Source organism: Chenopodium quinoa, unplaced genomic scaffold (assembly GCF_001683475.1).
Source record: "Chenopodium quinoa cultivar QQ74 unplaced genomic scaffold, ASM168347v1, whole genome shotgun sequence".
Taxonomy (NCBI): domain Eukaryota; kingdom Viridiplantae; phylum Streptophyta; class Magnoliopsida; order Caryophyllales; family Amaranthaceae; genus Chenopodium; species Chenopodium quinoa.
Genome location: NW_018745188.1, coordinates 935,581 through 963,432, shown reverse-complemented (window position 1 = coordinate 963,432; position 27,852 = coordinate 935,581). Strand labels below are relative to the sequence as shown.

Genomic DNA, 27,852 nt, shown 5'->3' with positions numbered 1-27,852 from the left:
GTATGACTTAATTTAAAAATTTACCCGATTTGACCCAACCATATCAGACCTAATCCGATCCTGCGAATTGATACCCCTACTCATATTTAATGAGTTGCACAAGCTTAAGATTTAAAATTTAAATAAAGCTTTCTAAAGAATCTTAAGGTTTATATTTAAAATTTAAAGAAATCTTTCTGAAGATTTATACGTACAAGCAAAAGATTTAGCTAGGTCTTCTTAGGATAAGAGTGGTTCACTCAAACAGCTACTATAGAAGTCTAGAACATGCGCGGGAATTTTATTACAATATTTTTTTATTGGTTAATGCGGTGTTATAAATTCACTCACTCACTTTTCTTCTCTTCTCTTCTGTGTTAACTCCTGTCACTGATCATTTTGTGATAAAATTCAAACACACTTTTCTTCTTTCAAAATTCAAATCCTAAATTCCATCTTTTTTTTCTTTTTTTTTTTCTTTCTCCATTACTATCTTCTTTACTTCATCAATTGCTGCTGTATTGTGTCGGTAATGTCGCTGGAGGCATCGTTAGAGGAGCTACGGCTTAATGTGCCAAGGAGTCGAAGAGAGATTGTGTTAGATGCGCTTCAAACACTTGAATTCCGTAAGGCTTTCTTGATTCTAAATTACATTGGAAGGTAATATTCGTTTAAGTTTATTTCTCACTTGATTTTAATTTATCTACTAATTTCAGAAATTAAGGTTTTTTTTTTTTTTTTTTTGGGGGGGGTGAGTTGTAATCTGGAGGATGTTGTTTCTGCTGATAAAATTATGAATTATCAAACGCTTTCTATGAAGGAATTTGAGGTTGAGATTTGGAATTATTTTGGCAGAATCATTCTCCATGAAGATGACCGACTTAATATGGTTCGATTATTATTGTTGCATAATTTTTAATTTTGCAGTATTTCATCACTTTATTATTATTATTATTATATATTTTTTTAATGAAATTTACAGGTGAACTGGGAAAGTAGAGAAAGGTACTACTACTATTGTCATGTTGATGGACAAGGAAATTGCCGCTTCAAGGTTCTTACTTATCCTTGTTACTGTACAACTTTTTACTTTTCCATTATTACCTCCTTTCACCTTCTTTTCCAATTTATACGTGTAAATTTCTAAATATCAACTAGTTTTTAGGTTTGGGCGATGCCCATGATCAAATTATTACATAGAAGTATAGACCTGATTGATTAGGGGATTTTGCTCCCACCAATCGGAATGCGCCACGTGGGCCAATCAGGTCCTGCCAAGTGTCCCCCAGTTGGAACTGTCAGGGCTTGCCACGTGGCACGCGCTTATTCGTCCACCTTGGACCTGTTATGTCATGACATGTGGCATACTCCATGCCTAATGGAGAAACCGGCCACCCAGGCCCAACTTCCGAGGGAAGCCCAATCAGCCCTAGGTTAACCTAAACCTAGGATGGGCACGTTTCCCAAGGTTATAAATACCTCCCTTAATCCTCATTAAGGGGGATAACGAAAAAAACACATTAATTACACACAGTAATAACCGGCTGATCTCGCTAACAAAGCAAATTACCTACATTAAACACTCTTACCTAGAGAGACCCAATCACTTTAATTTCCGCATTAATTACTCCTTAATCAAGTACTAACTTGACCGTTGGAGGCGGAGCTCCCAGGAGTCTCCGTTATTTTGCAGGTACAGGCGTCCGGTTCCAGTCTCGGAATTGTAACTCTCCCGCAGGACATCAGAAAACCCCGAAACATTTGACGCCATCTGTGGGGAGAGTACTTCTGAGATGGCATCCAAGTCTGTACCGACTCCTGAAGAGAGGCGTCCCCTAGACGACCCTCAAATTCAGTCGGACCATGATACCGAGAGTGAATTTGAAATTGAAGCTCACACAGCTTCAGACGGGACCCTAGGGGGCCCGACGTACCCGTCATACCGAAAGGAGGGAACGGGAACATCTTCAAACTGGAAGTGAGCCAGCAGGCGCACCGCCTGTTCGGCAACAGCCGACTGATGGGTCTGCTCTCATCACAAGGAACGAACTCATGACCTTCATGAGGAATTTCAAGGGAGAGATTCAAGAGTTTATCAACAAGAAGCCGCTTGCTCCAGCCAAGGAGCAGTCGACTAAGAAACCCTCCACTTCACTGAAGAGGAAGCCAGTTCAAGGGCGAGAGGCGACTCCTCATCCTAACCTGCCCTTGATTTCACAAAATTCCGTTTTCCTACAGGAAATAGGAAACCTGTTCGTCATATTCAGGCGGACGGGTCGAAGCAAACATTCACAGACGCTCGGCTACTGCTAGAGCAGAAGAAGAGTGACCGATTGTCAGAGTCGGCCTCTACTTCAAATTTTCAAGACAGTCTGCGAAATGCCTCGATGAGGCATACTCAGTCGTATCATGAGAGTCAGGCGGCACCTCTCGTCAGTCCGGCTTTCATAGCGACCAGGCGGTACCAAACTTACCATTTGTGCCGCAACAACAGTATTTTTTGCAGCCACCTCCGTTTGGTGGAGCTGCAGCAAAAAACGTCCAACCTATGGACTGGCAGCTACGGTTGCTTAGACTTGGTGAACAGCCGTCGGCCTTCTCCAAGGAAATTACAGAAGCCGCTCAGCCGGCCAAAGTGAAAAATGTATTAGTAGGCGCCTATGACGGCACTACTAACCCAGAAGACCATCTGATGACATTCACCAACCTGATGTACCTTCAAGGGTTGGATGATCCCACTTGGTGCAAGTGTTTCCCAGCGACTCTCAAAGGAATCGCACAACAATGGTTCGGCAACCTGCCGACTGGTTGTGTAAATAGCTTCAGGACGCTTGCTTACTTATTCACCTCCAACTTCGCCATGAACATCCCTGCGAAGAAAACGACCCTTGATTTAGGAACAATTCAGCAGGGCGAGAAGGAGGGGCTTCGTTCTTACATCAGGCGGTTTAACCTGATGAGAATACAGATTCAAGGGTTACCGGATGAGGTAGCCTATACTGACTTTTTCAGAGGTCTCAAAGACGGGTCTACCTTCAAATTTGATTTGGTTCGAAAGAGGGTGGCGACTCTTCAAGAGGCCTTGATTGAAGTGATTGAAGCAGAAGCCTATATACAGACGACTGATCTTTGTACGGTAAAACAGTCGGACGGGAAAATGTTCGACAAAAGAGAAGGACGACAGAAACAGTCGTCAAACAAAGATGAGAAGAGAAAAGAGGTCAGGGCGGCTGATTCCTCTAAACAGTCGGCCCAGAAAAAGAAAAAAGAATTCAAACCATACTCCCCAAAGTATGCGTTTAACAAGGATAACCAGTTTATCCTAAAAGAAATCAAGGGACGGATCTCAATTGAGAAGCCGGTCCCCATGAAGGGTTCTGCAAACAACCGGAACCAAGATAAATTCTGTGCTTATCATGATGATGTTGGTCATCACACCAATGACTGCATCAGTCTCATGCGGTATCTGGACCGCCTGGCTGAGCAAGGTGATCTTGACACTTATGTCAAGAAATCTACGGGGAACACTTCCTCAAAAAAGCAGTCGGCCAAAAAGAATCAGCAGGCCGACAACTCCGATACAGATGATGCAGTCGTCTACACCATTGCAGGCGGCTTCTCAGGAGGCGGCCCCACTATTAGGGGCAACAAAGATAATATAAGGCGGTTAGATGTAAATTCCGTTCACCAAGGACGGCCGTCCAAATATACATTTCCTGAGATTGTCATCACTGAAGAGGATCTAGGAGGGGTAAGGGGGCCGCATGACGACCCTCTCGTTATTGAATGTAAAGTGGCCAACCAGAGAGTTGGCCGAATCCTCATAGATACCGGGAGCTCCTCAGATCTCATCAGCAGCAAATGTCTGTCGAAACTGAAATATCAGACTGACTGCATACATCCGGCCTCCCACCCTTTAATAGGGTTTGGAGGAGGAGTCGTCCACCCACTGGGACGAGTAGATTTACCCATTCGCCTGGGAGAAAAAGGGGAAGGACGACACATGGTAGTCCGGTTCCTAGTAGTAGAGGAACTCTCGGCCTAAAACATGATTCTGGGTCGACCAACCCTGAATAATTCCAAGGCTGTTATAATCCCGTCTCTTATGTTGCTCAAGTTTGAGAGGGATAATGGAACAGTCGGCTCCCTAAGGGGAGATCAGAGGATGGCCCGAGAGTGCTATCTCTCGGATGTCAAGCCCACTTTTATGGCCACTGGGTCAAGTGGTGAAAAAACAGACCTTGACAATGTCAAGGAGAGTGCGCCTGTTCAAGAAACAGGCGGCAAGAAGAGAGAGGCTTCTCAGACAGGGGCCGCAAGAAAAGAAAGAAAATAGCAATCATTGGCAGAGGAGCGGTCGGATGAGTTCCGCCCTCAGCCAGCTGGTGAGCATACGGACCTGATCTTAGACGACTCACGTCCTGACCGAACAGTCAAAGTTGGGACGACTGCTCTGAGAGACCTTGGTGACGACTTTCACAAACTATTGAAAGAATACAAGGACATCTTTGCATTCGAAGTCCATGAAATTCCAGGCATTAGTCCTGATCTGGCGGTACATAAACTGGCCGTGGATCCGAAAAAGAAGCCGGTACGGCAAAAGAAGCGGAACCATGGCGAAGAAAGAAGTCAGGCGGCAGCCGCCGAAGTTAAAAAATTACTTGATGCAGGGTTCATTCGGCATTGTTACTTCCCAGACTGGGTTGCAAATGTGGTGCTTGTTAAAAAGCCGAATGGCACCTGGCGAATGTGTGTAGACTACACAGACTTAAACAAGGCGTGCCCCAAAGACAGTTACCCTCTGCCTAAAATTGATAACCTGGTCGACTCAACAGCCGGCCATGCTGTGATGAGATTTATGGACGCCTATTCTGGTTTCCATCAAATTCCTTTATGGAAGAAAGATCAGGAGAAGACGGCCTTCGTCACTGATCAGGGGTTATACTGTTACACGGTCATGCCGTTTGGTCTTAAGAATGCCCCGGCTACCTTCCAGCGAATGATAAACACTGTGTTCTTTGATCAGATTGGGAGAAACGTCGAGGCATACATTGATGATATGATTGTCAAGACTAAACTTCAGAAAGATCATCTGTCGGACCTCCGAGAAACTTTCGCCACACTCAGGCGGCACCATGTCATGCTCAATCCCAAGAAATGTGTATTTGGAGTTGAGTCTGGGAAATTTCTCGGATTCCTTATCAATCAGAGAGGAATAGAGGCGAACCCTGAGAAGGTGCAGGTGGTCATAGACATGCAGTCGCCTCGTACCATCCGAGAGGTTCAGAAGTTAACAGGTTGTCTGGCGGCCTTGGGAAGATTTCTAAGCCGATCAGGCGACAAATGCCTATACTTTTTCCAGGCAATTAAGAAAAAGGCAAGGTTTGAATGGGTGCCGGATGCTGAGGCCGCCTTCCAGAAATTGAAAGTTCACTTGCATTCCTTGCCGAGGCTGGTCAGCCCTTTGCCCAGAGAAGTACTCTACATGTACCTGGCCGTCTCTGATCATGCGTTAAGCGCTGTTCTCCTTGCTGAAAGGGACGGCTGTCAGCTCCCGGTCTACTTTGTCAGTCACGTACTGAAAAATGCCGAGTTGAGGTATCCCCTAGTGGAGAAATTTGGTCTTGCACTCTTCATGGCTGTTAAAAAATTGAAGCCCTACTTTTTGGCACATGCAGTCGTCGTGTATACAGACCAACCTATCAAGCGGCCACTTACCATCATGGAGTCGTCAGGCCGAATGATCAAATGGGCTATAGAAATACAGAGCCTCGAAGTTACTTTCGAGCCTAGAAAAGCAGTGAAGGGGCAAGCCTTTGCTGACTTTATTGTAGAGATGACTCGTCCTCCTGACTCTCAAGTTCCAGACCAAGTATGGAAGGTATATGTGGACGGAAGCTCTACTTCAAATGGTTGTGGAGCAGGCGTCATATGTCAGTCGCCAGAGGGCGACAGGTACGAGTATGCTCTACGCTTCAGTTTTCAGGCTTCAAACAATGAGGCAGAATATGAAGCTTTACTAGCCGGGATCCGCATGTGCAAGGCGGCAGGGGCAAGAAAAATAGACGCCTGTTCCGATTCACAATTGATAGTGAGTCAGTACAATGGCGAATACAAAGCAACCCATCCGGCCATGATCAAGTATTTACAGGCGGTCCGACAAGCAGTCGGCTCCCTTGAAGATTTCCATCTGATCCAAGTGCCGAGATCAGAAAACAACCAGGCAGATGCACTGTCAAAATTAGCATCATCCGCCTCCTCTGATACTCCTCGAACTGTTTTTTGGGAAGTAATGGAGAAGAGAAGCATCGAGGAAGACCCTATTGGAATCTTAGACAAAATCTCAACCTGGATGGATTCAATCAGGGCATATCTGACAAACGGTACACTGCCGGATGATCCTCAACAGGCGGCAGCACTGAAAAAGCGAGCCACCTGTTTTGAAATGATAAAGGGAGAACTTCACAAAAGGGGGTACCTTCAACCCTTCTTAAAGTGTGTTACTCCAGAAAAGGGACGAGAGATACTAGATGATCTTCACTCTGGTTACTGTGCTTCTCATATAGGCGGTAGGACGCTTGCTCAAAGGGCAAGGCGGCAGGGCTACTTTTTGCCTACTTTGGAAGCAGATGCAATGGAGATGGTGAAAAAATGTGACAAGTGCCAAAGGTTTGGCAAACTAATTCACCGTCCGGCTATTGACCTCACTACCATTCATAGCCCACTACCGTTTGCTAAGTGGGGCATGGACATTCTGGGTCCATATACGCCTGCTACAGGCGGAAGGAGGTACATACTTGTTGCTGTTGATTACTTCACTAAATGGGTAGAGGCGGAGGCTGTAAAGGGAATCAAGACGAAAGATGTAATTTCATTCATTTGGAAAAATGTCATCACTCGGTTCGGGGTTCCCATGTCTATGGTTTTTGATAATGGTCCCCAATTTGAGACGCCTGTTCTCAAAAGCTGGTTGGGTGACCAAGGAATTGCAAACTACTTTGCATCTGTCGGCCGTCCACAAGCAAACGGCCAGGTAGAAGCCTTTAATAAAATCATCTCGGACGGTCTCAAGAAAAAGATTGAACGAGCAGGCGGCCTATGGGCGGATGAACTACCACATGTTCTCTGGGCCATTAGGACGACTGAAAAAAGGGCTACTGGAGAAATTCCATTCCTCCTAACTTACGGTGCGGAAGCTGTTCTTCCAATAGAACACTACGAGCCGACTCTTCGAGTAATGCTATATGACGAAGAGGCAAACTGGGAAGCCATGCGCCTGGCATTAGACTCACTTCCTGAAAAGAGGGGCAATGCTGTCTTGCGCCATGAAATCTATCGCCTGAGAATGACTAGATCATACAACAAAAAAGTACACAGGCGTCCACTCAAAGTAGGGGACTTTGTACTTAGAAAAATGGAAGCAGTTGGTAGGGCTAATGAGTCTGGCAAACTAACTCCCAACTGGGAAGGACCCTACCGAATCTATGAGGAAGTCAGGGACGGTACCTACCGTCTGGAAACACCAGACGGACAACCGTTGCCTCGAACTTGGAATGTAGATAATCTTAAGAAATATTTCTTTTGAATGATGTAAATAGTCAAGAGCTACTTAATAAAAGTTTGCACTTACTATTCAATTTTGTATTAAGAGGGGCACGCCTACTAACAAATAGTCGGCTACTCTCCATGTTTAATTTTTATTCTTACTTCAGAGGGGCATGCCGTCTGTATCTTTACCGTCGACTACTCTCCATTGAGTATTTTTACTCTCTTCAGAGGGGCATGCCGTCTGTACCTTTACAGTCGGCTACTCTCCATTGAGTATTTTACTCACAATAGAGGCATGTCGTCTGGACATATAGTCGGCTGCTCTCCATAAGAAGATGGCCGACTGGTCCAAACACATAGCCACCCCCTAATACTTAGCTAAAAAGATTAGGGCCTGGCCGACCCTGTGCCTAACAGGCGGCTACCCTCCTTTTACTTAGCACCTACGTTCACCAAGAACTTACTAAGGCGACAGGCCGAATGATCAGACCAGGCGCCAAGCCAACTGATCAAATCTACAAAACTAATACGACCTGTCCCAACATCATAGCAGGCGTCCGGCGGCATCCCTCCGGATGAAATTCGTCGCAGAGAGCAGCTCCCTTTTGGGTGGAACATTGTTCTATAAACTAATTACACGGCACCTATACGATTGTCCCCAAGGGCAACCACGTAGCCGTTTTTGAGACAAGGATAACTCTATCACTAACCAAACCCGTGGTAGCAGTTGACATCTGAGTCAGATGACCGCCTGTATTACTTGGGATAAATGCAGGGGGTACCTCTTGAGTTAATAGCCAACAAACATTGGCGAATCAAGGGGTCTAGCCGGCCTCCGCCGCCTTGTACCTCTACTTCTCAAGCAAGAGTGACGGCGACTGAGTAACTCCAACGTTAACTCATAGTCACTCCCTCAAATTTGGTATGGAACCTAAAAGGTTTGAGTAGACCGCCTGTTTTTTGGCAAACAGGGGCACTCAAACCCCTATTCCTACTAGGTAACCTATTGAGTTAATAGCCAACAAACATTGGCGAATCAAGGGGATCAGCCGGCCTCCGCCGCCTGGTACCTCTACTACTCAATCTAGAGTGTGACGGAGACTAAGTAACTCCTATGTTAACTTATAGTCACTCCCTCAAACTTAGTATGGAGCCTAAAAGGTATGAGTCGTCCGCCTGTTTTTAGCAAACAGGGGCTCTCAATCACTACTCCTGCTAGGTTAACAAATTATGAGTTAAAAACCAACAAACATTGGCGAATAAAGGGAAACAACCGGTACCCGCCGCTTGTTATCTCTACTACTCAGTTCCTTGGCGACTAGGTAACACTCATGTTTACTTGGTCAGACCACTTTCCTACTTGGTTAAATTTACAAATGACAAGACCGCCTGCCTAAAAAGGATCCAGACAAAATAGTTCGAATACCGATTGGATAAATGGCCGACTGATCGTCTATCCTGGAAACACCCAGACAACCAGTCGTCCAGGGGCATAGGCGGCGTGACTAACTATATGTACCTGTCTGCAACTATCGGCCATGTAAAACAGTCGGTCTAGTGAACAATTGGATATTAGAATATGGAATACTTAGACAAATTTGAGGCAAAACAAAAATTCATTAAAAAGAAGCCGGTCATTAAAGACCGGCAAAATATTCAAAGCCCCGGCCCCCTGGCCGGGTAAATACACAACAAACGGCACGCAGGCCGTGGAAAGAATACATAAAGCTTAAGAAGGGGGCAGATCTTCAATATTAGCAGCTGCCGCCTGGTCAGCACTCTTCTTGCTGGACTCGGCTTCAGCTGCATCCTTTTTTGATGCCTTACCCCCAAGCGGCACAAGCGCCACTACCGGCTCCTCCTCCTCCAACGCTTCCTCCAACGCCTCTTCCTCAGCAGCCGCCAGGATCTCTTGATTATATGTATCAGAACACTGGCGGTACGTTTTTTCCCAAGAGGCAAAGTCGGCATTGGGGAAGAGGCAGCCCCAAGTCATGCGCTGGATTTGAGCGGAGTCTTCCATCATCTCCCGGACAACTCTTTCTTCTCTTGCTCGGCCTTTTCCGAGAGCTCCTGAGTAAGACTTTTCTCCTGGGTCACCAGGCGTTCCTTTACGCTGGCCAAGGATTTCTCCAAGGCTTCGTAAGAGTACATTTTTAGGCGAAGAGGTTTCAGATCGGCCTTGAGATTGGTGATGGTCGCCTCCAGCTCGCCATTCCTCTTCTAGGCCGCCTCTATCTGAGCCCGAACAGCGGCGGTAGCCTGCGCCTGATAATAAAGAATATCAATGGTCAGAACTTCATTTTGGGCAATTTGAAACATTGCCTTATCACAGTCAGAGGCGGCCATAGCTTTTGCAGCCTTTACCTCTTTGTTCTTCCGGTCAAGCGGCTTGCGAAGGCCGTTCACTCGGAGCAGGGCCTAAGTAAAAAGAAACAGGCGTCAGTTTCCAAACAAAAAAGAAAACAGGCGTCCAGAAATTCAAAAACTCAAAAATATGCTAAGTATACCTCAGCAAGGACCCCTGCAATCCCGTCTAGGTCAAGGGTGCCGACACCCCTGACCGCCTCCCTTTCAGCTGGAGGAACTGCTCTGATCATAGACTTGGCCATCTCTACCAAGTCAGGTTCCTGAGGGCCGGCTGCATCAAGCATAAACAAACGGATTAGACCTAGTAAAAAAGGGAGCGAGTCTAAAATTTACAAGGACAACTTCTTACTTCTAGGCAGCCCAGTTGGAGTTTTAGAAGAAGTGGTCGGCTGTTTCTTAGCCGCCACATGTTTCCTAGCAGAACCAGGAGAGCTCCCAACAGTCGTCCTCCGGGCCTTGGGGTCCGGCTTTTGGGAAGATGAAGCTCTTGGAGCACCCGTCTGAAAGATTCGGAGCTCACCAGGGGTGCCCCCTTCTTGGGGGAGTCGGTTGAAGCTTGTTGCATGATGGAGGCCCGCAACATGGCCGCCGCAGTCTTGGAGGCGGTGATTTTGCTCAAGGCGTCAGCTGCAAAAACAAACAGCAAAGTTAATAAAAGTCATAACAAGAAATGTATGGAACAACAGAGTATTCGACAGGCCGACTACCTCTTGAGCACCGACTGCTGAGGCCACAGGCGGCCAAAAAGTACTCGTCATAGAGCCATTTGAAGCTCGGGACGCAGTGCAGGGGTACTTGTTCTCGTACCCCTGAAGTAGAGTCGACCCTCGACTCTACTTTAAAGAGTCCTTTATCAAGAATCTCTTTCTTAGCCTTGGGGGGAACAGGCGGCATGCTACGGCCGCCTGCAAGAAGGGGCGGATTCCTGTTCCACCTATTGAAGCGCTTGTTCAGCTCAATGTCTGAACTCTCAATGATGAGGAAGGTGCTCCGCCAGTCCTTCCACTTGTTTGCTTTACCTCTCGTCATGAGGTAGCCCCTGTGGCTTGTCAATTAATACCAGCCGGTACCGCCTGTCTTAGGGGTCCGGCTGAGATAGTTCATATGGGCGAAAGCCTCGAAGCTCGGCTCCACCCCGTGCAGTTCGCACCCGGCCACATAGCCGAGTACGTTGACCCAGGAGTTTGGGGCTAACTGCCATAACCCCAACTCATACCCATCCAAAATCCGCTGAACAGCCGGATGTAATGGGAAGCGCAGCCCTGCCTTGATGGCCGCCTCGTAGCAGCCAAAGCAGGCGCTATCATAACTGGAACCAGCCGGCCAGACGACTGTGTCTTCTGGATCCGGCACAAACACTAGAAAGTTGGGGCCCATGGTGTGGTTTGCAATAAAGCTCTCCACTTTCTCTTGCATGGCTGTGATTCGGCCCCGAGGTACCGTGCAGTAATAGGGGGTATTTAGCTCTCGGTGAGAGGCGGATGGCTCCGCCCAATTGTCCTCCTTCTCAACTGCGTGAGAAAGTCTCGCCTCTTGCAGGCGGCTGTTTTTCTCTTCTGTGTCCAAAGAAGTATGGCCAGAAGAGCTTGACTCGGAATCGTCCTCTGACGAGTCCGAAGAGGACGACTCCTCCCCTCTCCCGGAGGGGCCCGTCTCCTCTCTTTGAAAAGGAGCAGAATTGTTAACTGTTAAATGGGAAGGGGTCACTATGACTCCTCCCTCAGAATTGCCGGCTTTCAGGCCGCCTTGTTTCACTTCCACATCTGGCGCCTGGTCAGATGTTTCACTAAGCGGCACCTTGTGGGAGGAGCCGTCTGAATTTGAGATCCTAGTAGTCTTTTTCGTTCTGGCCATCCTGCTCTGCATAGACACAGATACAGTCAGACTTTGTATAAAGGGCAAAGATGGGTCCGGAAAAGGGCAGGCGGCACTCCTAGTTTAGATTCAGCCGTCCCCGGTGACCGGCTGATCACTAACCTAGGTCGTGTCGTGTGCTTCTGTGGTGCCATTTCAAAAAATAAAAAGAAAATTAAGAGCAAGAGAACTGACAGTTACGTGAACGAGTGACGGTTGATGAAGTTCTGAAAATCCTGTGCAGTCGGCTTGTCAGAACAGGCGGTAGGCAGAAAAGGTCCGAAATGTCAGAGCAAGTTCAGGGGTCCGAATGTTCTCAAAAAGTTCTCAAAGTGTGAAAATGACTCAAGACAATCCTCCCTTATATAGGCGAAGTGAGAAGGCGAAGGGTCACTTTCAGAATTCAAAATTTGGGCGGGAAAATCTCTCGTCCTTTCGCCGACTGACACCTGTAGAAGGTCGCCGCCTGTTACAGTGCGACACCTGTCACAGGTAACACGTGACCAATCACGTGCCACCTATGAGGGGCAAATGATTAGGGGATTTTGCTCCCACCAATCGGAATGCGCCACGTGGGCCAATCAGGTCCTGCCAAGTGTCCCCCAGTTGGAACTGTCAGGGCTTGCCACGTGGCACGCGCTTATTCGTCCACCTTGGACCTGTTATGTCATGACATGTGGCATACTCCATGCCTAATGGAGAAACCGGCCACCCAGGCCCAACTTCCGAGGGAAGCCCAATCAGCCCTAGGTTAACCTAAACCTAGGATGGGCACGTTTCCCAAGGTTATAAATACCTCCCTTAATCCTCATTAAGGGGGATAACGAAAAAAACACATTAATTACACACAGTAATAACCGGTTGATCTCGCTAACAAAGCAGATTACCTACATTAAACACTCTCACCTAGAGAGACCCAATCACTTTAATTTCCGCATTAATTACTCCTTAATCAAGTACTAACTTGACCGTTGGAGGCGGAGCTCCCAGGAGTCTCCGTTATTTTGCAGGTACAGGCGTCCGGTTCCAGTCTCGGAATTGTAACTCTCCCGCAGGACATCAGAAAACCCCGAAACACTGATCATTAATATATATATTGTAATTTATGATCAATTTTCTTGTAATTAATTTATTGCTCATACTCTCATTTGCTACATATTTATATTTCACAAAGCAAAAGCTAATTAGTGCCCTAAGAGTTCTAAATAAGAACAACATTTAATGCATCGCCTTTCTCACATTTATTGCTCATATATCAAATAAGTAGTATTTTTTATTGTCCCCAAAAAATATACTAGTAATTGAGTATTATGTGAATACTGGGTAATTCCAAGTTTCTCTTCTTGTTTGTGTCAAAAAAAAAGTTTCTCTTTTTGATAAGCATGATAAGTATCTCAAAGGGATGTTTTTGTTATTTTGGGTATGTAAGTGGGGCTAATTATGTAAATTGTTCTTAAATTGGCATTCTTTTCCTCTGTCCGTTCTCCTTCTTTTCTCCATCTGTTCTCCATTCTCTCACCTACTTTAATGAAATTCAATGGAGAAATCAGAATACATGAACATCTTCGATGAAGGTAGAAGTCGAACCTTTCCCTAAAGGGTTAACCAAGCCCTAATTTCTCTATTTTTATTAGGGTTTTTCGTTTGATTCGGCGGTGAAGCCACCGAAAAGGTATGGAGGTTGAAGAAAATAGGGGACGACGAAGATGATGGTGGTTTATGAGCAACACGATGATGGTAGTTTATGGTTGATAGTGGTTTAATTTTAAAGGAGTACACTGGTGATTTGGTGAAGGTGAGGGGACGAAAGATTAGAAACAAAAAGGTACAAAAAATAAAATAAAATATTAAAAAAGTTGCTTTTATTTATCAATAAGCCATTTTGAGATACAATGATATTTATTAATATGAGAAACTGGGGCTTACCCGTGAATACTAACCAATAAATTACTGCCATAACTTTCATTAAATAACAGAAGATAGAAAGCCAATTTATTTTACACGTAATATACTCCGTAGTAAGCAAATAAAAACAAAAAGGCTACCCAACTATTGTAGTCCCCTATTTTGGCAGACTATCGACACAACAAAAACGTAATATACTCCGTAGTAAGCAAATAAAAACGTAAAGTTCAAAGAAGGATAATATTGGACATTGACTATCGACAAAACAAAAAGGGTAATTATGTAAGCAATTCACTCTAGCATATAGAAAATAAAGAAGATATCGTTGAAAGAGGTTATAGTATATTATTTCTTGAATATTGGCAGCATATTATAGTCGAGAATATATACTATTTGGCAACTAAAGTAATTCTAGGAGAAAATTACGAAAGAAATACAGCTAAATTCTAGAGCTAATTTAACTATGGAATGAATATTAACCAAATACGATGCAAGTAATTGTGATAGATAAGGATGACTTTGAAATATAATGGCTACCCAACTATTGTAGTTGGGTAGATAAGGATGACCAAGGTTAATAAGTCAATCCCTATCATAGCATGCATGTAGTTTATGAATCAGGGGCAAAGCCAGGAGGGGCCGGGCTTATTAGACAAAAGATTGATGGAAAAAAATTAAAGTGTACTAATATTTTATTGTCACCAAAAAAAATTAGTTAAATCGTACTCGATGATTTTTCATAGTAGCAAAATCATCAATCAAAGATTAAATACTAAAATCTACGACAATCTCTTTTTCTATGTATACAATCAAAACATCTTTAAGAAAATCATCTTCCTTTTTACTCCTTAGTTGAATTTTGACAATATTCATTGCAGAAAAGACCCTCTTGTTGAATATTAACTTTTCGTAAAAAGAAATTTGCCTTTGAAGTGGAACCCTCCTCTTGTTGATTATTAACTTTTTTGTACAAAAAAAATCTAGTGTTTTTTTATTTCATGATTTAATCTATATCAATACAAAAATTACAATTATCAAATTAAGTAGAATATAACCGTTAAATTTGGTCCTAAATGTCCATTCAATAAATTAAAAATTATCCAAAATTATAAAGTAAATAAACATATTAAGCAAGTAAACAATTAAACCCAACCCACTTGAAAAAATAAAACATTAACCAACCAACATGACAAGGTATAATTATTGTTATAATTGTGTCTTGAATATTATACTCCCACCGTCCCCGATTGATAGTTACTTTTGCCATTTTTTATGACTCAAAATGTTAGTCACATTTGCTTTTTTCAAGTACCATTAATATTAATTTTTTACCAAAATTCTCTAATATTTGCAAAAATATTTGTGCAAATTTAACTTTCCCATGTACTTTAATTACTTTCTCTCTCTAGTTTTTTGCATACCCAATGTAAATTTACTTTTTCAATGTACTTCCTTTATTTCTCCTTAATTCCCGTGATTTTTTAGCAAAAGTGACTATTAATGGGGGACGAAGGGAATATATACTAATTTTACAGAGGGCCATAAACTATAATACATGGGCAGGGCCTCCCCGAAAGTCCCCCCTCCCTTCGCCCTTGTTATGAATTGTTGGATTCTTTAGCTCTCTTTGTTATCTCGTAATAGTACTATATAGTGCTAGCATAATTTTTATTTTTATTAAATTTACTTAAAAAAAATTGTGTTTAATATTTTACTTTCTGATTTTTTTTCTTCTGATTTTCTAGTAGCAAAATGTTTTATTGAATGAATGGATGAACCTTCATCAAATAAAGAAATAGTTCTTGTAAAAAAAAAAAAAAAAAAGAAATAGCAATGTGTGGTTCCTACACCCATGATACACCTGAATTTTAAATTTCAAATTTTAAATTTTTAAATTTTAATTTCTTTTTCAAAATCTTATTATTCAAAATACTATATTTAGTTACCTTTCTTTAAAAAAAAAATTCATATTTTTTCACCAATATTTAAAAAAAAAAAATTAATAATAATATTTATTTTAATGATTATTCTGTGTACTTTTTATGAGGCTCTTTATATGACTATATAATGTTCTTTATATATAAAAAAAATTATTCTCTAAAATTATTTCACCAAAAAATAACTTAAGATTAAATTTCAAAATTTAAATTTATAAATTTCATTTTAAATATTTAGTTTTTAATTTTTTTTTTAATTTCATTCATATTTTTCACCTTTAATATATATAGTTACAATATTTATTTTAGGGTTGGTATATATAATTTTTTTGTGATGTTCTATATGTGATTTAATAATGTTCTCTATTAGAAAACATGATGTATTTTATAGCTCTTTATAATGTATAATTATTTTTTAAAATTATATCCTTTTCCTTATGTCCATAATTATATCATATAATGATTTTTATTAGATTTTTTGATAGTTTATTTTAAATGTCCATGTTTTTTTATTGTAATTGCAATGTACTTTTATCGTCACATAATGTTCATTGCTTATTCTGAAATGTTCTTTGAATTTTGTCTTTGGATCGTGGTAGGTATATATATAAGTTATGTTCATTACATAATATTATCATGTTCTTTAATAATATTACGGATGTTCTTTAAATATGAAAAACAATCATTTATAGAGGAGATCTCAAAATAATATAGTCATCAACCTTCACGATCTTGAATTTTTAAAAAATATACGTAGTTAGTGATAATTAATATTAAAAAAAATATATAGAATTAATAAATGATAAATTATTGTAGACACCCATTTGTGTCTCCCCAAAACCAAACCCAGTGATGAGTGCCTTTCACGTCGAATCATAATCGAATGAAACGAAAGTGTGGAAAGGTCTAGTGTTGCGGAAAGTTTTAATTCTTTTCTCTTCTCTCTGTTTTTGAAAACTTTATTTTAAGAAAACAGTCAATCCATATTGGTTGGTCCATGATATGGGTCCAATAGTGGTTTAGTTGGATGGGGCTTGCAAAGGCCTTTCCAACGATATATTATAAGCCCAATTCCGATGAATATTGAGGAATTTATGGCCAATTTACTAAACTGGGCCCGGTTTGAGTTTTAAGTACGGCCCAATGATCTAGGGGAGGGCCTAATATGATTTATCATTCCTAATGTAATTAGGAATGGTTTTGGTCTTCTAGAACATTCTAGAAGGTTTTTATCATTCTTAATGCAATTAGGACTCTTTAGAGTTTTAATTAGATCAAATAGCATTTTCGACTGAAATTATATTATTTTATCTTCCAGTACGGGATATTTATCATATATTCGAAAACGCGTTGAAATCCAATTTGGCGTCCAACCCCAGGCCTTGGCGCCTGGAATCAGAATTGGCGCCAGCCAGTGGTCCTGGCGCCAATGAGCCAGGGCTGGCGCCAAGGTGGTTTTTGCGATCTTCAGACTTTGTTTTGATAAATTATCTTTTTTGGATGATTTTCTCTATAAATATCGTATCAAAAACTCCGTTTTCATGGATCATCTACATCTATCGTTCACCAATTCTCTTTATTCTTAAGTTTTCATCAACTATCTTCATCATCGATCATCAACTCTCTTCATTCACAAATCGTTCATCAATTCTTTTCATTCATTCATCTCTTTCATCAATAATTCTTAATATTCATTCTTTCTACTTTGGTTTTAATACAAAATTCCGCATTCACAAGATCTAGAAACACCTAGCCATATTCGAAGTTGCCTTCGCCCTAGACGTGAAAGGTTTTAATTTATGAGGGTTTGGTCCCAAATCTCTATTTCAATTATTTAATTTAATTGTTTTGATTATTATTTTCCTTGAAGTTACTAACGTGTGTATTTTGTTATTAGAAAGAGGTACGAGGCATCCAAGTAAGTACTTTAATGGTTTAATTGATATTATGACGTAGATATCATGCTTAGATCGTTATTTTGATTCCTAGTATCATGTCTAGGGTATCTTTAATATTAAGTATGATTAAAAGTATGATGCCTTTTATGTTCTTCCTAATATTTATGATTGATTATTATTATTAATGATGTTGATTATTTATTATGTTGCTTGATATGCATATTATTATATATTGTTATTGCTTGATCACCCTTTTATTGTAGGTTAAAGGGAATGGGTATTTGCAATCACGCTTAATAAGATAATTAATAATCTTGTTTAGGGTTAATTGTGATTATAAATTCAAGTGATCGCCAATAATAGTTTATTTGTGCATTAAATTCAACCAACATAGATTAAACAGGTTTAGGGTTAATCCTATTGATTGTATGTTAGTCAGAAAGCGTACATGAATACGAGCAGAATAAAGTAGAGGCCTATTATTAGGGCAGGTTCAATCTCTTTTAGGTTGGATTTGTATCATCATCCCCGAGCCCCTATTTGGTTCATGACCTTATGGAGTTGACGATCTCTTGGATCGTTAAGGGGTATAACCTTCACCTCGTGAACGGTTTACAAGTTCTTTAAAAACTTGTTGGCGACTCTTTTGCTCTATCTTCTTCCCTTTTGGACGCCACCGTACTTTAGTGTATGATCATAGTGGGGTTCGAGCTAGTGGGATTTTAAAGGCTTGAAAATATTCCCTACAATTATTTAAAAAATATTATAATAATTCAAATAACATACTGAATAAATCAAAGAACATAAAGGATAAAAATAAAGACAATTCATATAATTGTTCTATAACTATTATAACGAACATAAGTACAATTTATAAAGAACACCATCTTCAACATTTGACAAAATATAAAGAACATCATGTTCAACCTTTGACAAAATAAAAGATCATCTTTAACCTTTGTCACATGGATCTCGAATTCATAAATATCAAAATTGAAAGAAAAAACAACAATATTTTACAATAATCGTGCAAAATTATAACGAAATATAATCAACCTAATAAGCAAAATCCTGAAATTAAAATCATAACAAATAAAATCAAATTACCTTCTCCGATCCATCAATTATAATGTTCTCATAATTTGCTTTGTATTTTTCTTTCTACAAATTTTTTTTTAAACTTAATTCTCTCTTAATTCGAAATTGAAGTATGAAAAAATTTATTTTGAAAGTTATGTAAAAATGGAGAATATCACGTTGAATCCCATGAATTGTGGAATAGATTGATTTTTTTTTTAAATAACAAACTGACAGCTTGCAAATGAAATGTTAAAAAAGCATCATTTAACACTAGGTGTACCATGAGCATGATACACGCTAGTGTACTGTACAATTTTCAAAGAAATAGTTGCCATTAGGGATGACTCATTTTTAAGGGTTTTCACAGCTTTCCCAACGCGGTTGACTCTTCCCCTATTTTCTTTGTTTTTCTTTAGGGTTTTGATTTTAATTTCGATGCTAGCAAAGTTATTGATTAACTAGTTGTGAATTTGTGATGGCATGGCACTGGGGTTATTATGGATTGCGGATGGTGATGGCATATCAATTTTTTAGGATAGAGTATTATACTACGGAGTACAGATTAAAATAAGCTTTTTAATTCTTATTTTGGAAATCTAAATTAGTTGATCATGTATTAAACTGCCTAATTTAATGCATTTATAATTATTACCGATGTTATTATATGGATTACATAATTTTTTGCTCTTATCTAATGCCCCAGTGCGCCCGTTAGACGCCCGGGGGCGTTCGTTAGCAAGACCCTAAAAAATTATATAATTTGGTGTTAAGACATTTAGTTACAGAATTAGTGATTTGGAGAACATTTTTTTTTATTATTATTATTAGTGTATGACATGTAATGAAAAACAAATGGAAAGAAGTGAGGGGAGTTTACGTGACACGTAAACAAAGGCCTTATAATTATCGATGTTAATGGTCAAAAGAATTACATTTCCAAGTGTGAAATGACTATTACTAAAAATAGGAATGAAGTATTCGTATTACCGCAATGAAATTTTTTATTTTTTATTTTTTATATTTTTTTTTTTTTTTTTGTATTGAATTCATGGATTTACTCTTTTATACAGGGTCCATACCTAAACAAGGCAGGTTCGCTCTTGCAGAAAACAGTAGGAGATGAAAATGTACTAATTGTCAAGCTTACGGACCAACAAACTCAAAGTCCTGTTTTTGATATGCTTTCTCAAGGAATCCATGTTGGTAAAAAGTGTTACCGCTTTTTTGGTGAGTTTTTATTGTTATACAATATACAGTAGTTTAAGTTTTTGCTTGTGACATGAAAGTTGACACTAATGATTATTCCTGATTTAGTTTTTAAGAAAAGTGTAAGAAAGGAAAAGAACAACTGCTACTTCGTATGTATGGAGAGGTTTGCGAGTCTGTTGAAGATGCCACCTCATCTTTTAAATACTATCTCAGTGCAAGATGCAAGAGGTTTATTCATGCACATACATAATGCTACCAGTGTGTGGAATTATATGGCCTGGTATTGTAAAAATGTGTTTTTCCTTTTTTAATAAATTTACCTACTTTCAAATTTTCAGTGTACAACTATGGTGATGTTTTCAAAGTGCAATTCCTTATTAAAGTATAATTCTTGATTTCCCTTGAAAAGAGAAGTGATTAAATTATAATATATAGAATGGAAGAAGTATAAATAAATACGAGTCTAATGTTATCATTGTTTGGTGTTTAATCTGTTCATGCTGGCAGGTTTTCTCTTGTACTGTCGAAAACCATAACATTGGACCTAAATTTTGATGATATGCATGTTGAAATCATTGAAGATATACCTTGTCGGGTAAACCAACTGTTTTTAAAAGATTGAACCATTTGTAATATTCTTTCTTATTGATTCAATATGCTGGTCATTTTGTGGTCATTTATTGTTAAATTGTATTTTATGATAATAGAATGAATATGGTGAAATTATCCGTGGTGAAGACGGTAAAGCCCTGATTCTTACAAATGGAACCGGTTTCATCTCTGAAGATCTTGCTTTAAGGTGTCCCCATAATTGTTACAATGGTTCCGTAAATAGTGAAGGGAATGTTCAGGTTTGTTGTGCTTGCACTAGCTCAAGTTTACTTGCTTTAAAAGTGTATCGATTTCATCCTGTAGTTGGTTAATATTGCTTAAGGCTGTATCAAGATCGATATGCTTCCTATAATGATAGATCTCCTAAAATATTACAAACTTGTTAATTGGTTTCATAATCTCAGGGCTTGAATGGATCTTTTCAAGCGTATCGATTTGCAGACAACTATTCTGGATTGATTGATTTGAATTCACTTGTGGTTGTGCCGGTACTTCCATTCACATCAATCTTTGGGTCTATGGTTTCATGACATTTTTATGCATGATATTGATATGTTATTGCCTGTTGTCTCCACCTTCCAGCCTTTGCTCATACAGTTTATAATGTTCTACAAAAGTCAAGCTATGAAGGGAACTGTTGTCGTAAACAGACAGGTGAAAAATCCACTCTTTCGAATCTCGACTCAACTTTTTAAAGGTGGTAAGCAGGGTTGTTTGATTCTGTTGACTTGCTGAGAATTTAAAGCTCTGTATATTGTGCATGTTTCATTGTTGATTTATTACTTCCAGCTTTAGTTCATAGAGCTTGCTATCCTGTTAAATGCTACTCTAGACTCATTCCCTTATAAACTAGCACTTGATATTTTTTTTGTTTTTTATCTCCAGCTTCCCCCCAATACCATTCAAGTTCGTCGATCAATGGTAAAAGTTGAAGCCGATGAAACACTTTTAGATGCTCCAACTGTTAATTCATTTGAGGTTGTAGCAACCAGGTAAACAAGTGCATGATTTGTGTTAACTAGTGTATGATTTGTTGCATTTCATTGGCCGCTCTTGGACCCAATAATTCGATGGTGGAGGTGTATGCACATTGCTCATTGTGCATATTTAAAACGTCAAACCTAACTTCGAAACATTACATCATCGTAGTTGTAGCCTTATTAATTTCTTCCCTTAATAGATTCCTGAAGCATGGCTACAATTCAACTCAATGGTACATAACTACATACCCTAAAAATCTTAGAATCAGGGTTGTTATTGGGGGTTAGTTATCTAAGAAACCTGACAAAATAGGGAGAAGAGAGAATGAATACCTTGTTTATTATTCATTAATAGGTAGAGTATTTATACAAAATCTACGAACATAAAATAGGAAACAATATTCCTAAAAGATATACCACCATAACCATAAACCCTAAAGATGTATTCTCAAAATAATATCTTAACATAAATATCCTAAATATATTATTCTCTGAATGATATCAACGGAAAATATATCACACAATATTTTCCGATATCTCATATCTCTAACACTCTCCCGCAATCGTAACGGCAGTAACACGAACGTTGCGATTGGAAATTCTTCAATTTGTTGAAGTCGAGATGCACACTCTTGTGATGTCGCCTTCAATTTTTGTTACTTCTTTTTCAACGATGAGAACGTTCATCTTTTCGAACTCATCAGTCATAAATCAAACAGGAACGTCATTCTTTTCAAACCTTGCAAATAACAATTTTTGGTTTTTCCAAAGCAAAACCGAGCTCCAATCAAATATTGGTTTTTCAAGAGTAAACCACCCTCAAATCTTTTATTGGTCTTCCAGAGTATACCACACTCTCATATCCAAATGAGCAAAATCATGCTCGAATCAACTCACAAACCTTGCCTCATGGCACAAGGAGAACCAAATATATGTTGTCTCACGGCACAAGAGAGCCGGTTTTTTTTTTATTATTTTTTTATTTTTAAATATTGCGTCAAGCATAACGCTATTTAATGTCTTCATCTCCAAAGATGTGTTATAGTGGAGGAAGTCCACTCACATACTCCCACAAACAAAAAAAAATTCTCCCAAAAAAAAATTCACATACACATATGATTAACGTGTACCAACCCAAAAAAAATTAAAAATTTAATGAGTATTAATATTGCATAGCGGAAGCAAAATTTTGAATCCCACCGGTGGGTTTAACTTTCTAATCCACCGGCAGGGGGAAAATTTTTGTGAGCGATCCCAAGATTTAACCTGCTCTTGATACCATGACAAAATAGGGAGAAGAGAGAATGAATACCTTGTTTATTATTCATCAATAGGTAGAGTATTTATACAAACCTACAAACATAAAATAGGAAACAATATTCCTAAAAGATATACCACCATAACCATAAACCCTAAAGTTATATTCTCAAAATAATATCTTAACATAAATATCCTAAATATATTATTCTCTGAATGATATCTACGGAATTATATCACACAATATTTTCCGATATCTCATATCTCTAACAAAACCGTATGATGGCCTGACCCGTGATTCATAGTTTAAAACCATTTTCCATTCGCTGTCTATTCCTCTTCTACTTCCTATGGCTATACTAATTATTTGCCACTAAGTTACTCTCAAAGTATTTTATTGTCTTACTATGTAGTAATATGTAATTATTTTCTTAATTGTTGTTTACTATCTGTCAATTTCTAGTAATAAACCAAAGGCTGCCGCTCTATCAAAAAATTTGATCATGCTGCTTAACTACGGTGGGGTACCAAAGGAATTCTTTTTGGCTAAGCTGTGGAAGGCTTTTACAAAACCTCTGTCTGTTTGGTATAATATACAAGCAGCAGCAAGAGGTAATGTTGCTGAATTTTATTTCTTTGCCAAGTCTGGATTTTGTTCCCATCCTTTTTGTTATTATTTTTTGTTGGATATTTGATCGTTGGTAGACCAATATTGTTTAGTTTGAGTCATGTTTTAAATTTTTGCTTATTTGTTGGTCTATAATTTTCTTGACCAGTCTTATGGAAACATTCTAAGAGCTTTCATTCTTTTCTTGTCTCTTTGATGATTTGTTCAGGTGTGGTTGTTACTTGGGAGTTTGTTGCTGCAAGGATGGTTGCATATGGGATTCCTCTAGATGAACCATATCTTCAACATTGTTTATCTGAATTTGCAAAAGATAATTATTTGAAGAGTCTGAAAGGAGGGAAACTTCCTGTTAGTGACAGTTTCTATTTGATGGGAACAGCTGATCCCACTGGAACGCTGAATAGTGGTGAAGTTTGTGTTATTCTGTATGTATTTATCTCTATTGAAATATCTAATTCCTCCATTTTTAAGTGTATCATTTCTCTAAATCGGCTGGATTTTTTCCAAATATATCACTTGGGAAATAAAAAATCAAGGAATTATTGTTTCATGTTGACTTTGAATTGACCCTGTACAAGTTTGTCTTCCATGATATCACTTTAGTAATTATGTTTTTCAACCATTCCATTAGTCTATGAATAAATATTGTATTACGATTCTTAATATGTTCTAGTCACTGATATATCTGTATGGACTATGGAGTCTACAAAAGAAGTTAGAAGTGGTCCGAAAGGTTAAATAAGAGATTAGGCAAAAAGCTTGTCATAAGCAAATGTCCGTATATATGATCAATAGAATTTATATGCAATTAGATAAATGTGGGCTTATTTTCATAAAATATTAAGCTATCAAATGCATATATTTTATGTTCTCATGTTCTGACTCAATTTTGTTTCCTGTTGATGTAGGGATCAGGGTCAACTTTATGGACCAGTATTAGTCTATAGAAATCCAGGCATTCACCCTGGGGATATTTATGTTGTAAATGCAAGATATGTTGAAGGTTTGAAGGATTTTGTAGGAGACGCTAAATACGGAATATTTTTCCCTTCCTAGGGACCAAGGTCCATGGCAGATGAAATTGCTGGTGGTGATTATGATGGAGACATGTATTGGGTCTCCACGAATAGTGAGGTATGCACTTGTGCTCTGTTCATAATCATCTTTTTATTTTCTCTTTACAAATAAATAATATAACACCTTCATTATTAACTTAGCGAAACTTTCTGTTGATTAGTGTATGTCAAACTTGTTCCCTCAACCTTTGGGTATAATTTCTTGCAGTATATTTTCTTATTACATACTTGCGTGCAGATTTTTTTATTTTAATTTTTGAAGTTTACTGGAGTTAAATTACATTGCAAATCCATGTATTACAACCTTAGGCTCTAATCCTTTAGAGTCAAGCTATTAAAACCTGTTAATAGGATAAGAGTCTAAGACAACTCTTTTGTAGCAAGTAATAAAAGGGTTTAGACAAATCTTTGGTCTTTTAAATCTGACATATCTTTGGTTTAATCTTCATCTTCTACAAAAACTGATTAGGGGAGGCTTCATATGTGCGGTTGTATACTTGTGTTATTCTTTCATCTTGGTTTTTGTGATGAATTGCCTCATTTATTATTCTTCTTATTCATAATGTTTAAAGTAGGCTCATCAAGCTTTTCTTTTCAGCTACTCAAGTTTTTGCAAGGACTCAGCCTAAACCGGATATTCGTTTCACTTATGCTAGAAGAATCAGGAAATAACCAGAAGTGCTAGAAGGATCAAGAAATAATCAGAAGATAGAAGTTGCTGAGCTGTCAGGTGGTTAATTTCAGATTTGGGAGAAGGGTAGATTGGTAATGTGAGGGAAAGTTTGTTAGGATTCTGTTATTATAGGCTGGCATTTGTTTATGGCTTATTTTTGGGGGTATTAATAGAGAATCAGGGAAAGGGGAATGTATCAGAGAATTTAATTGAGAAGTAGATTTGGGAGAGCTCCTTCCTCTCAAAAGGTTGTATTGTTGGATACTCCGTTCAATAATACTACTACATTCCCTTGGTTACCTCTGTTTTTTATCCTTTTAGTTTGATTCTTCACTGATCTTATCTTATTCTCTAGCAGTTTTCAAACCAAGCGAACCTTGGAAATGTAATTCTCTCACTAATGTCAACAACAAAAGTCTTCCTTCAGCCGAGACATTGGAGTGCGAACTTATGCGTCTATACAGCGTGACTAGGTTTCATCAAAAGTACGTACAATTTACGGAAACTGTCAGATCATCGTAATTCCACGTCTTATGATCACTTTTTTTTATCCTCACCACCTAATTGTCAAAAGAAAAGTTTTTAATTGTCCAATTGCCATGGTATTGATATGAGTTACTTCATATGATACCAGTATGTGATTGCTAATGTTTTGCAATCCTGTTTTAGTGAGGCAATAGCCAAAGCTGCAGATTGGTGGCTTGTTTATATGGATCAATTGTTGACGTTGGGAGATGACCGTGCTGATGAAAAAGTTGTACTGATGAAAAAAATTGATCAGTTGGTTGACCTCTACTATGATGCTCTGGATTCACCGAAAAAGGGATTAAAGGTCAGTTCCCCTAATATTTGGTTCAACTATTGGAAGCAGTGCTTGTAGTCATGTATGTGAGAATTTTTCTCAGTGCTCCTGCTTTCTGAAATTAATTTATTTAGTTTATGATGTTTGCTAGGTCTGTGGGACCATTAATCTGATAAGCAAGATGAGTAGTAATGATGTTGGTCTTGGCATAGTTTAGTCAAGTAGTGATTTGATTCGTCAAGTTTCTGATGTCGGTTTTGCTTTTCCATGTTTTATGAACTGCTATATGCAGATTTATGTTACAGAGGTACTGAAACCAGACAAATATCCCCATCACATGGGAAGAGGCGAGGATTGCACTTATAAATCCAAGTCCATATTGGGTGAAATTCATGACATAGTGGATCAATTCATTGCTCCAATAAAATGTGAGCTCTTTTATTTGTTTGACACTCAATTTGGTAGGGTAGATAATTATATAATGCAACAAAATTCAATTACTATTGCAAAGTTTTCAGCTTGTTTTATAGCAGCAGTGAAGCACTTAATGATCACCATATTATGCTCCATAGCCTCTATACAATGTGAAGTGTTGCATCTTTACACAGCCGTAACCATATAAAATACCAAGGAAATTGGTCAAAATTTATGCGTTGCATCCTTTCCCAACAGCAGCCATATAAAATATTAATTATTTGTATTTGTGGGTGTCATGTCCTCCCATTAATGCTTTACAAGCTTTTTATTGTGTTATTTTTGTCGATTGTACATGTAAAACGGTTTCTAGTGCTGGAGCAGCGCTTCTGTGGTGCTTGACTGCTTGAGATTGATCTTTGGATCTGTACTTTAATATCTGATCCTTGATAGTGTTGCTACTCATTTATGATAGATAAGGCCACTAGTGTTGTTGATCAGTGATGCTATAATAACAGTATTTTTGGGTTTGGTATTATTTTTTTTATTTTTTTTGACAGTTTGGAAACTTAAATGCTTCGACGTTGAAATTCCCGAAGTGCACCTAGCAGATTGGACAAATTATTACTCAACTTACAGAACTGATATGCTGAGGGCTCTCAATGAATCTGAAGACTTTGCTGCAGTTTATCAGCATTACCGAATGGTAATCTGTCTAGACATTTCATAAAATTTGTGCATATGTTCTCTTGTAGAACTTGTATTAGGACCCTCTAATACGTGATAAATTACACATTTTTTAGGTACTCTATGGCGGTGTTGATGATTTGGAGTCGAGCGAAAAGGATTGGGAAGAGATTCAACTTGAGGCCTTGGCAATATATCATGTGTGCTATGACTATGCTATATTAATAGATGACCCAAAAAAAGTGTGAATTTGCTTGGAAAGTCGCGGGAGATGCCTTGCTGAAGATATATTTGAACAAACTGAAGACTACAGGCGAAAAGCCTATATTGTTTGCAACTTTGCGCCACTAGTTGTCCGCCAGATGATGCGCTAAAATTCATTGTTATACAATTTACAATGCATGTATTACAATGCAAGTCTTAAGTTGTACTGTAATATGTTTAGATTTATTCAGACTGCTAGATCTTAAATGAGCATGATGTTCTAGTTTCTCTATTTAGTCTTAAGCTCTTAACTATTTTGGTTGCTATAGCTTGTGTAAAACTTTGGCAATTATGTTTGTTGTAGACTTGTGGTAAGCCTTGTGTTTTCTCCGACCAGCATTTCATTGCTTATTAATAGGATTGTTGGGTATGTTCCTGGTTGGGGTTATTACTTCTTAATAGGATTTCTTACTTCCGCTTGTATAAAGTGTTAAATTTGTATTAAGCAGTGTAGTTTCCTTTTTCTTAGGTGAAATTATGGTGTTATGAATGAACATAATTTGCAGATTTCATTTACGTCTATTTTTCAGAAAGATTATTTTGGGATAATCGTCGTGCTTAAGAAAATGAGTTATAATTTGTGTTGATGATATCGCAAGTCATAGAGTTTTAATTCGATTTTTTTTTTTTTTTTTTTTTTTTTTTTTTTTTTTTTTTTTGACAAGAAGCTCTAACAAAG

At 38.9% G+C, this 27,852-nt stretch overlaps 1 pseudogene; it reads left to right on the top strand.

Annotated features, from left to right (window-relative positions):
• On the top strand, positions 1-27,827 carry LOC110710914 (annotated as a pseudogene).
• Positions 27,828-27,852: the final 25 nt, after the last annotated feature.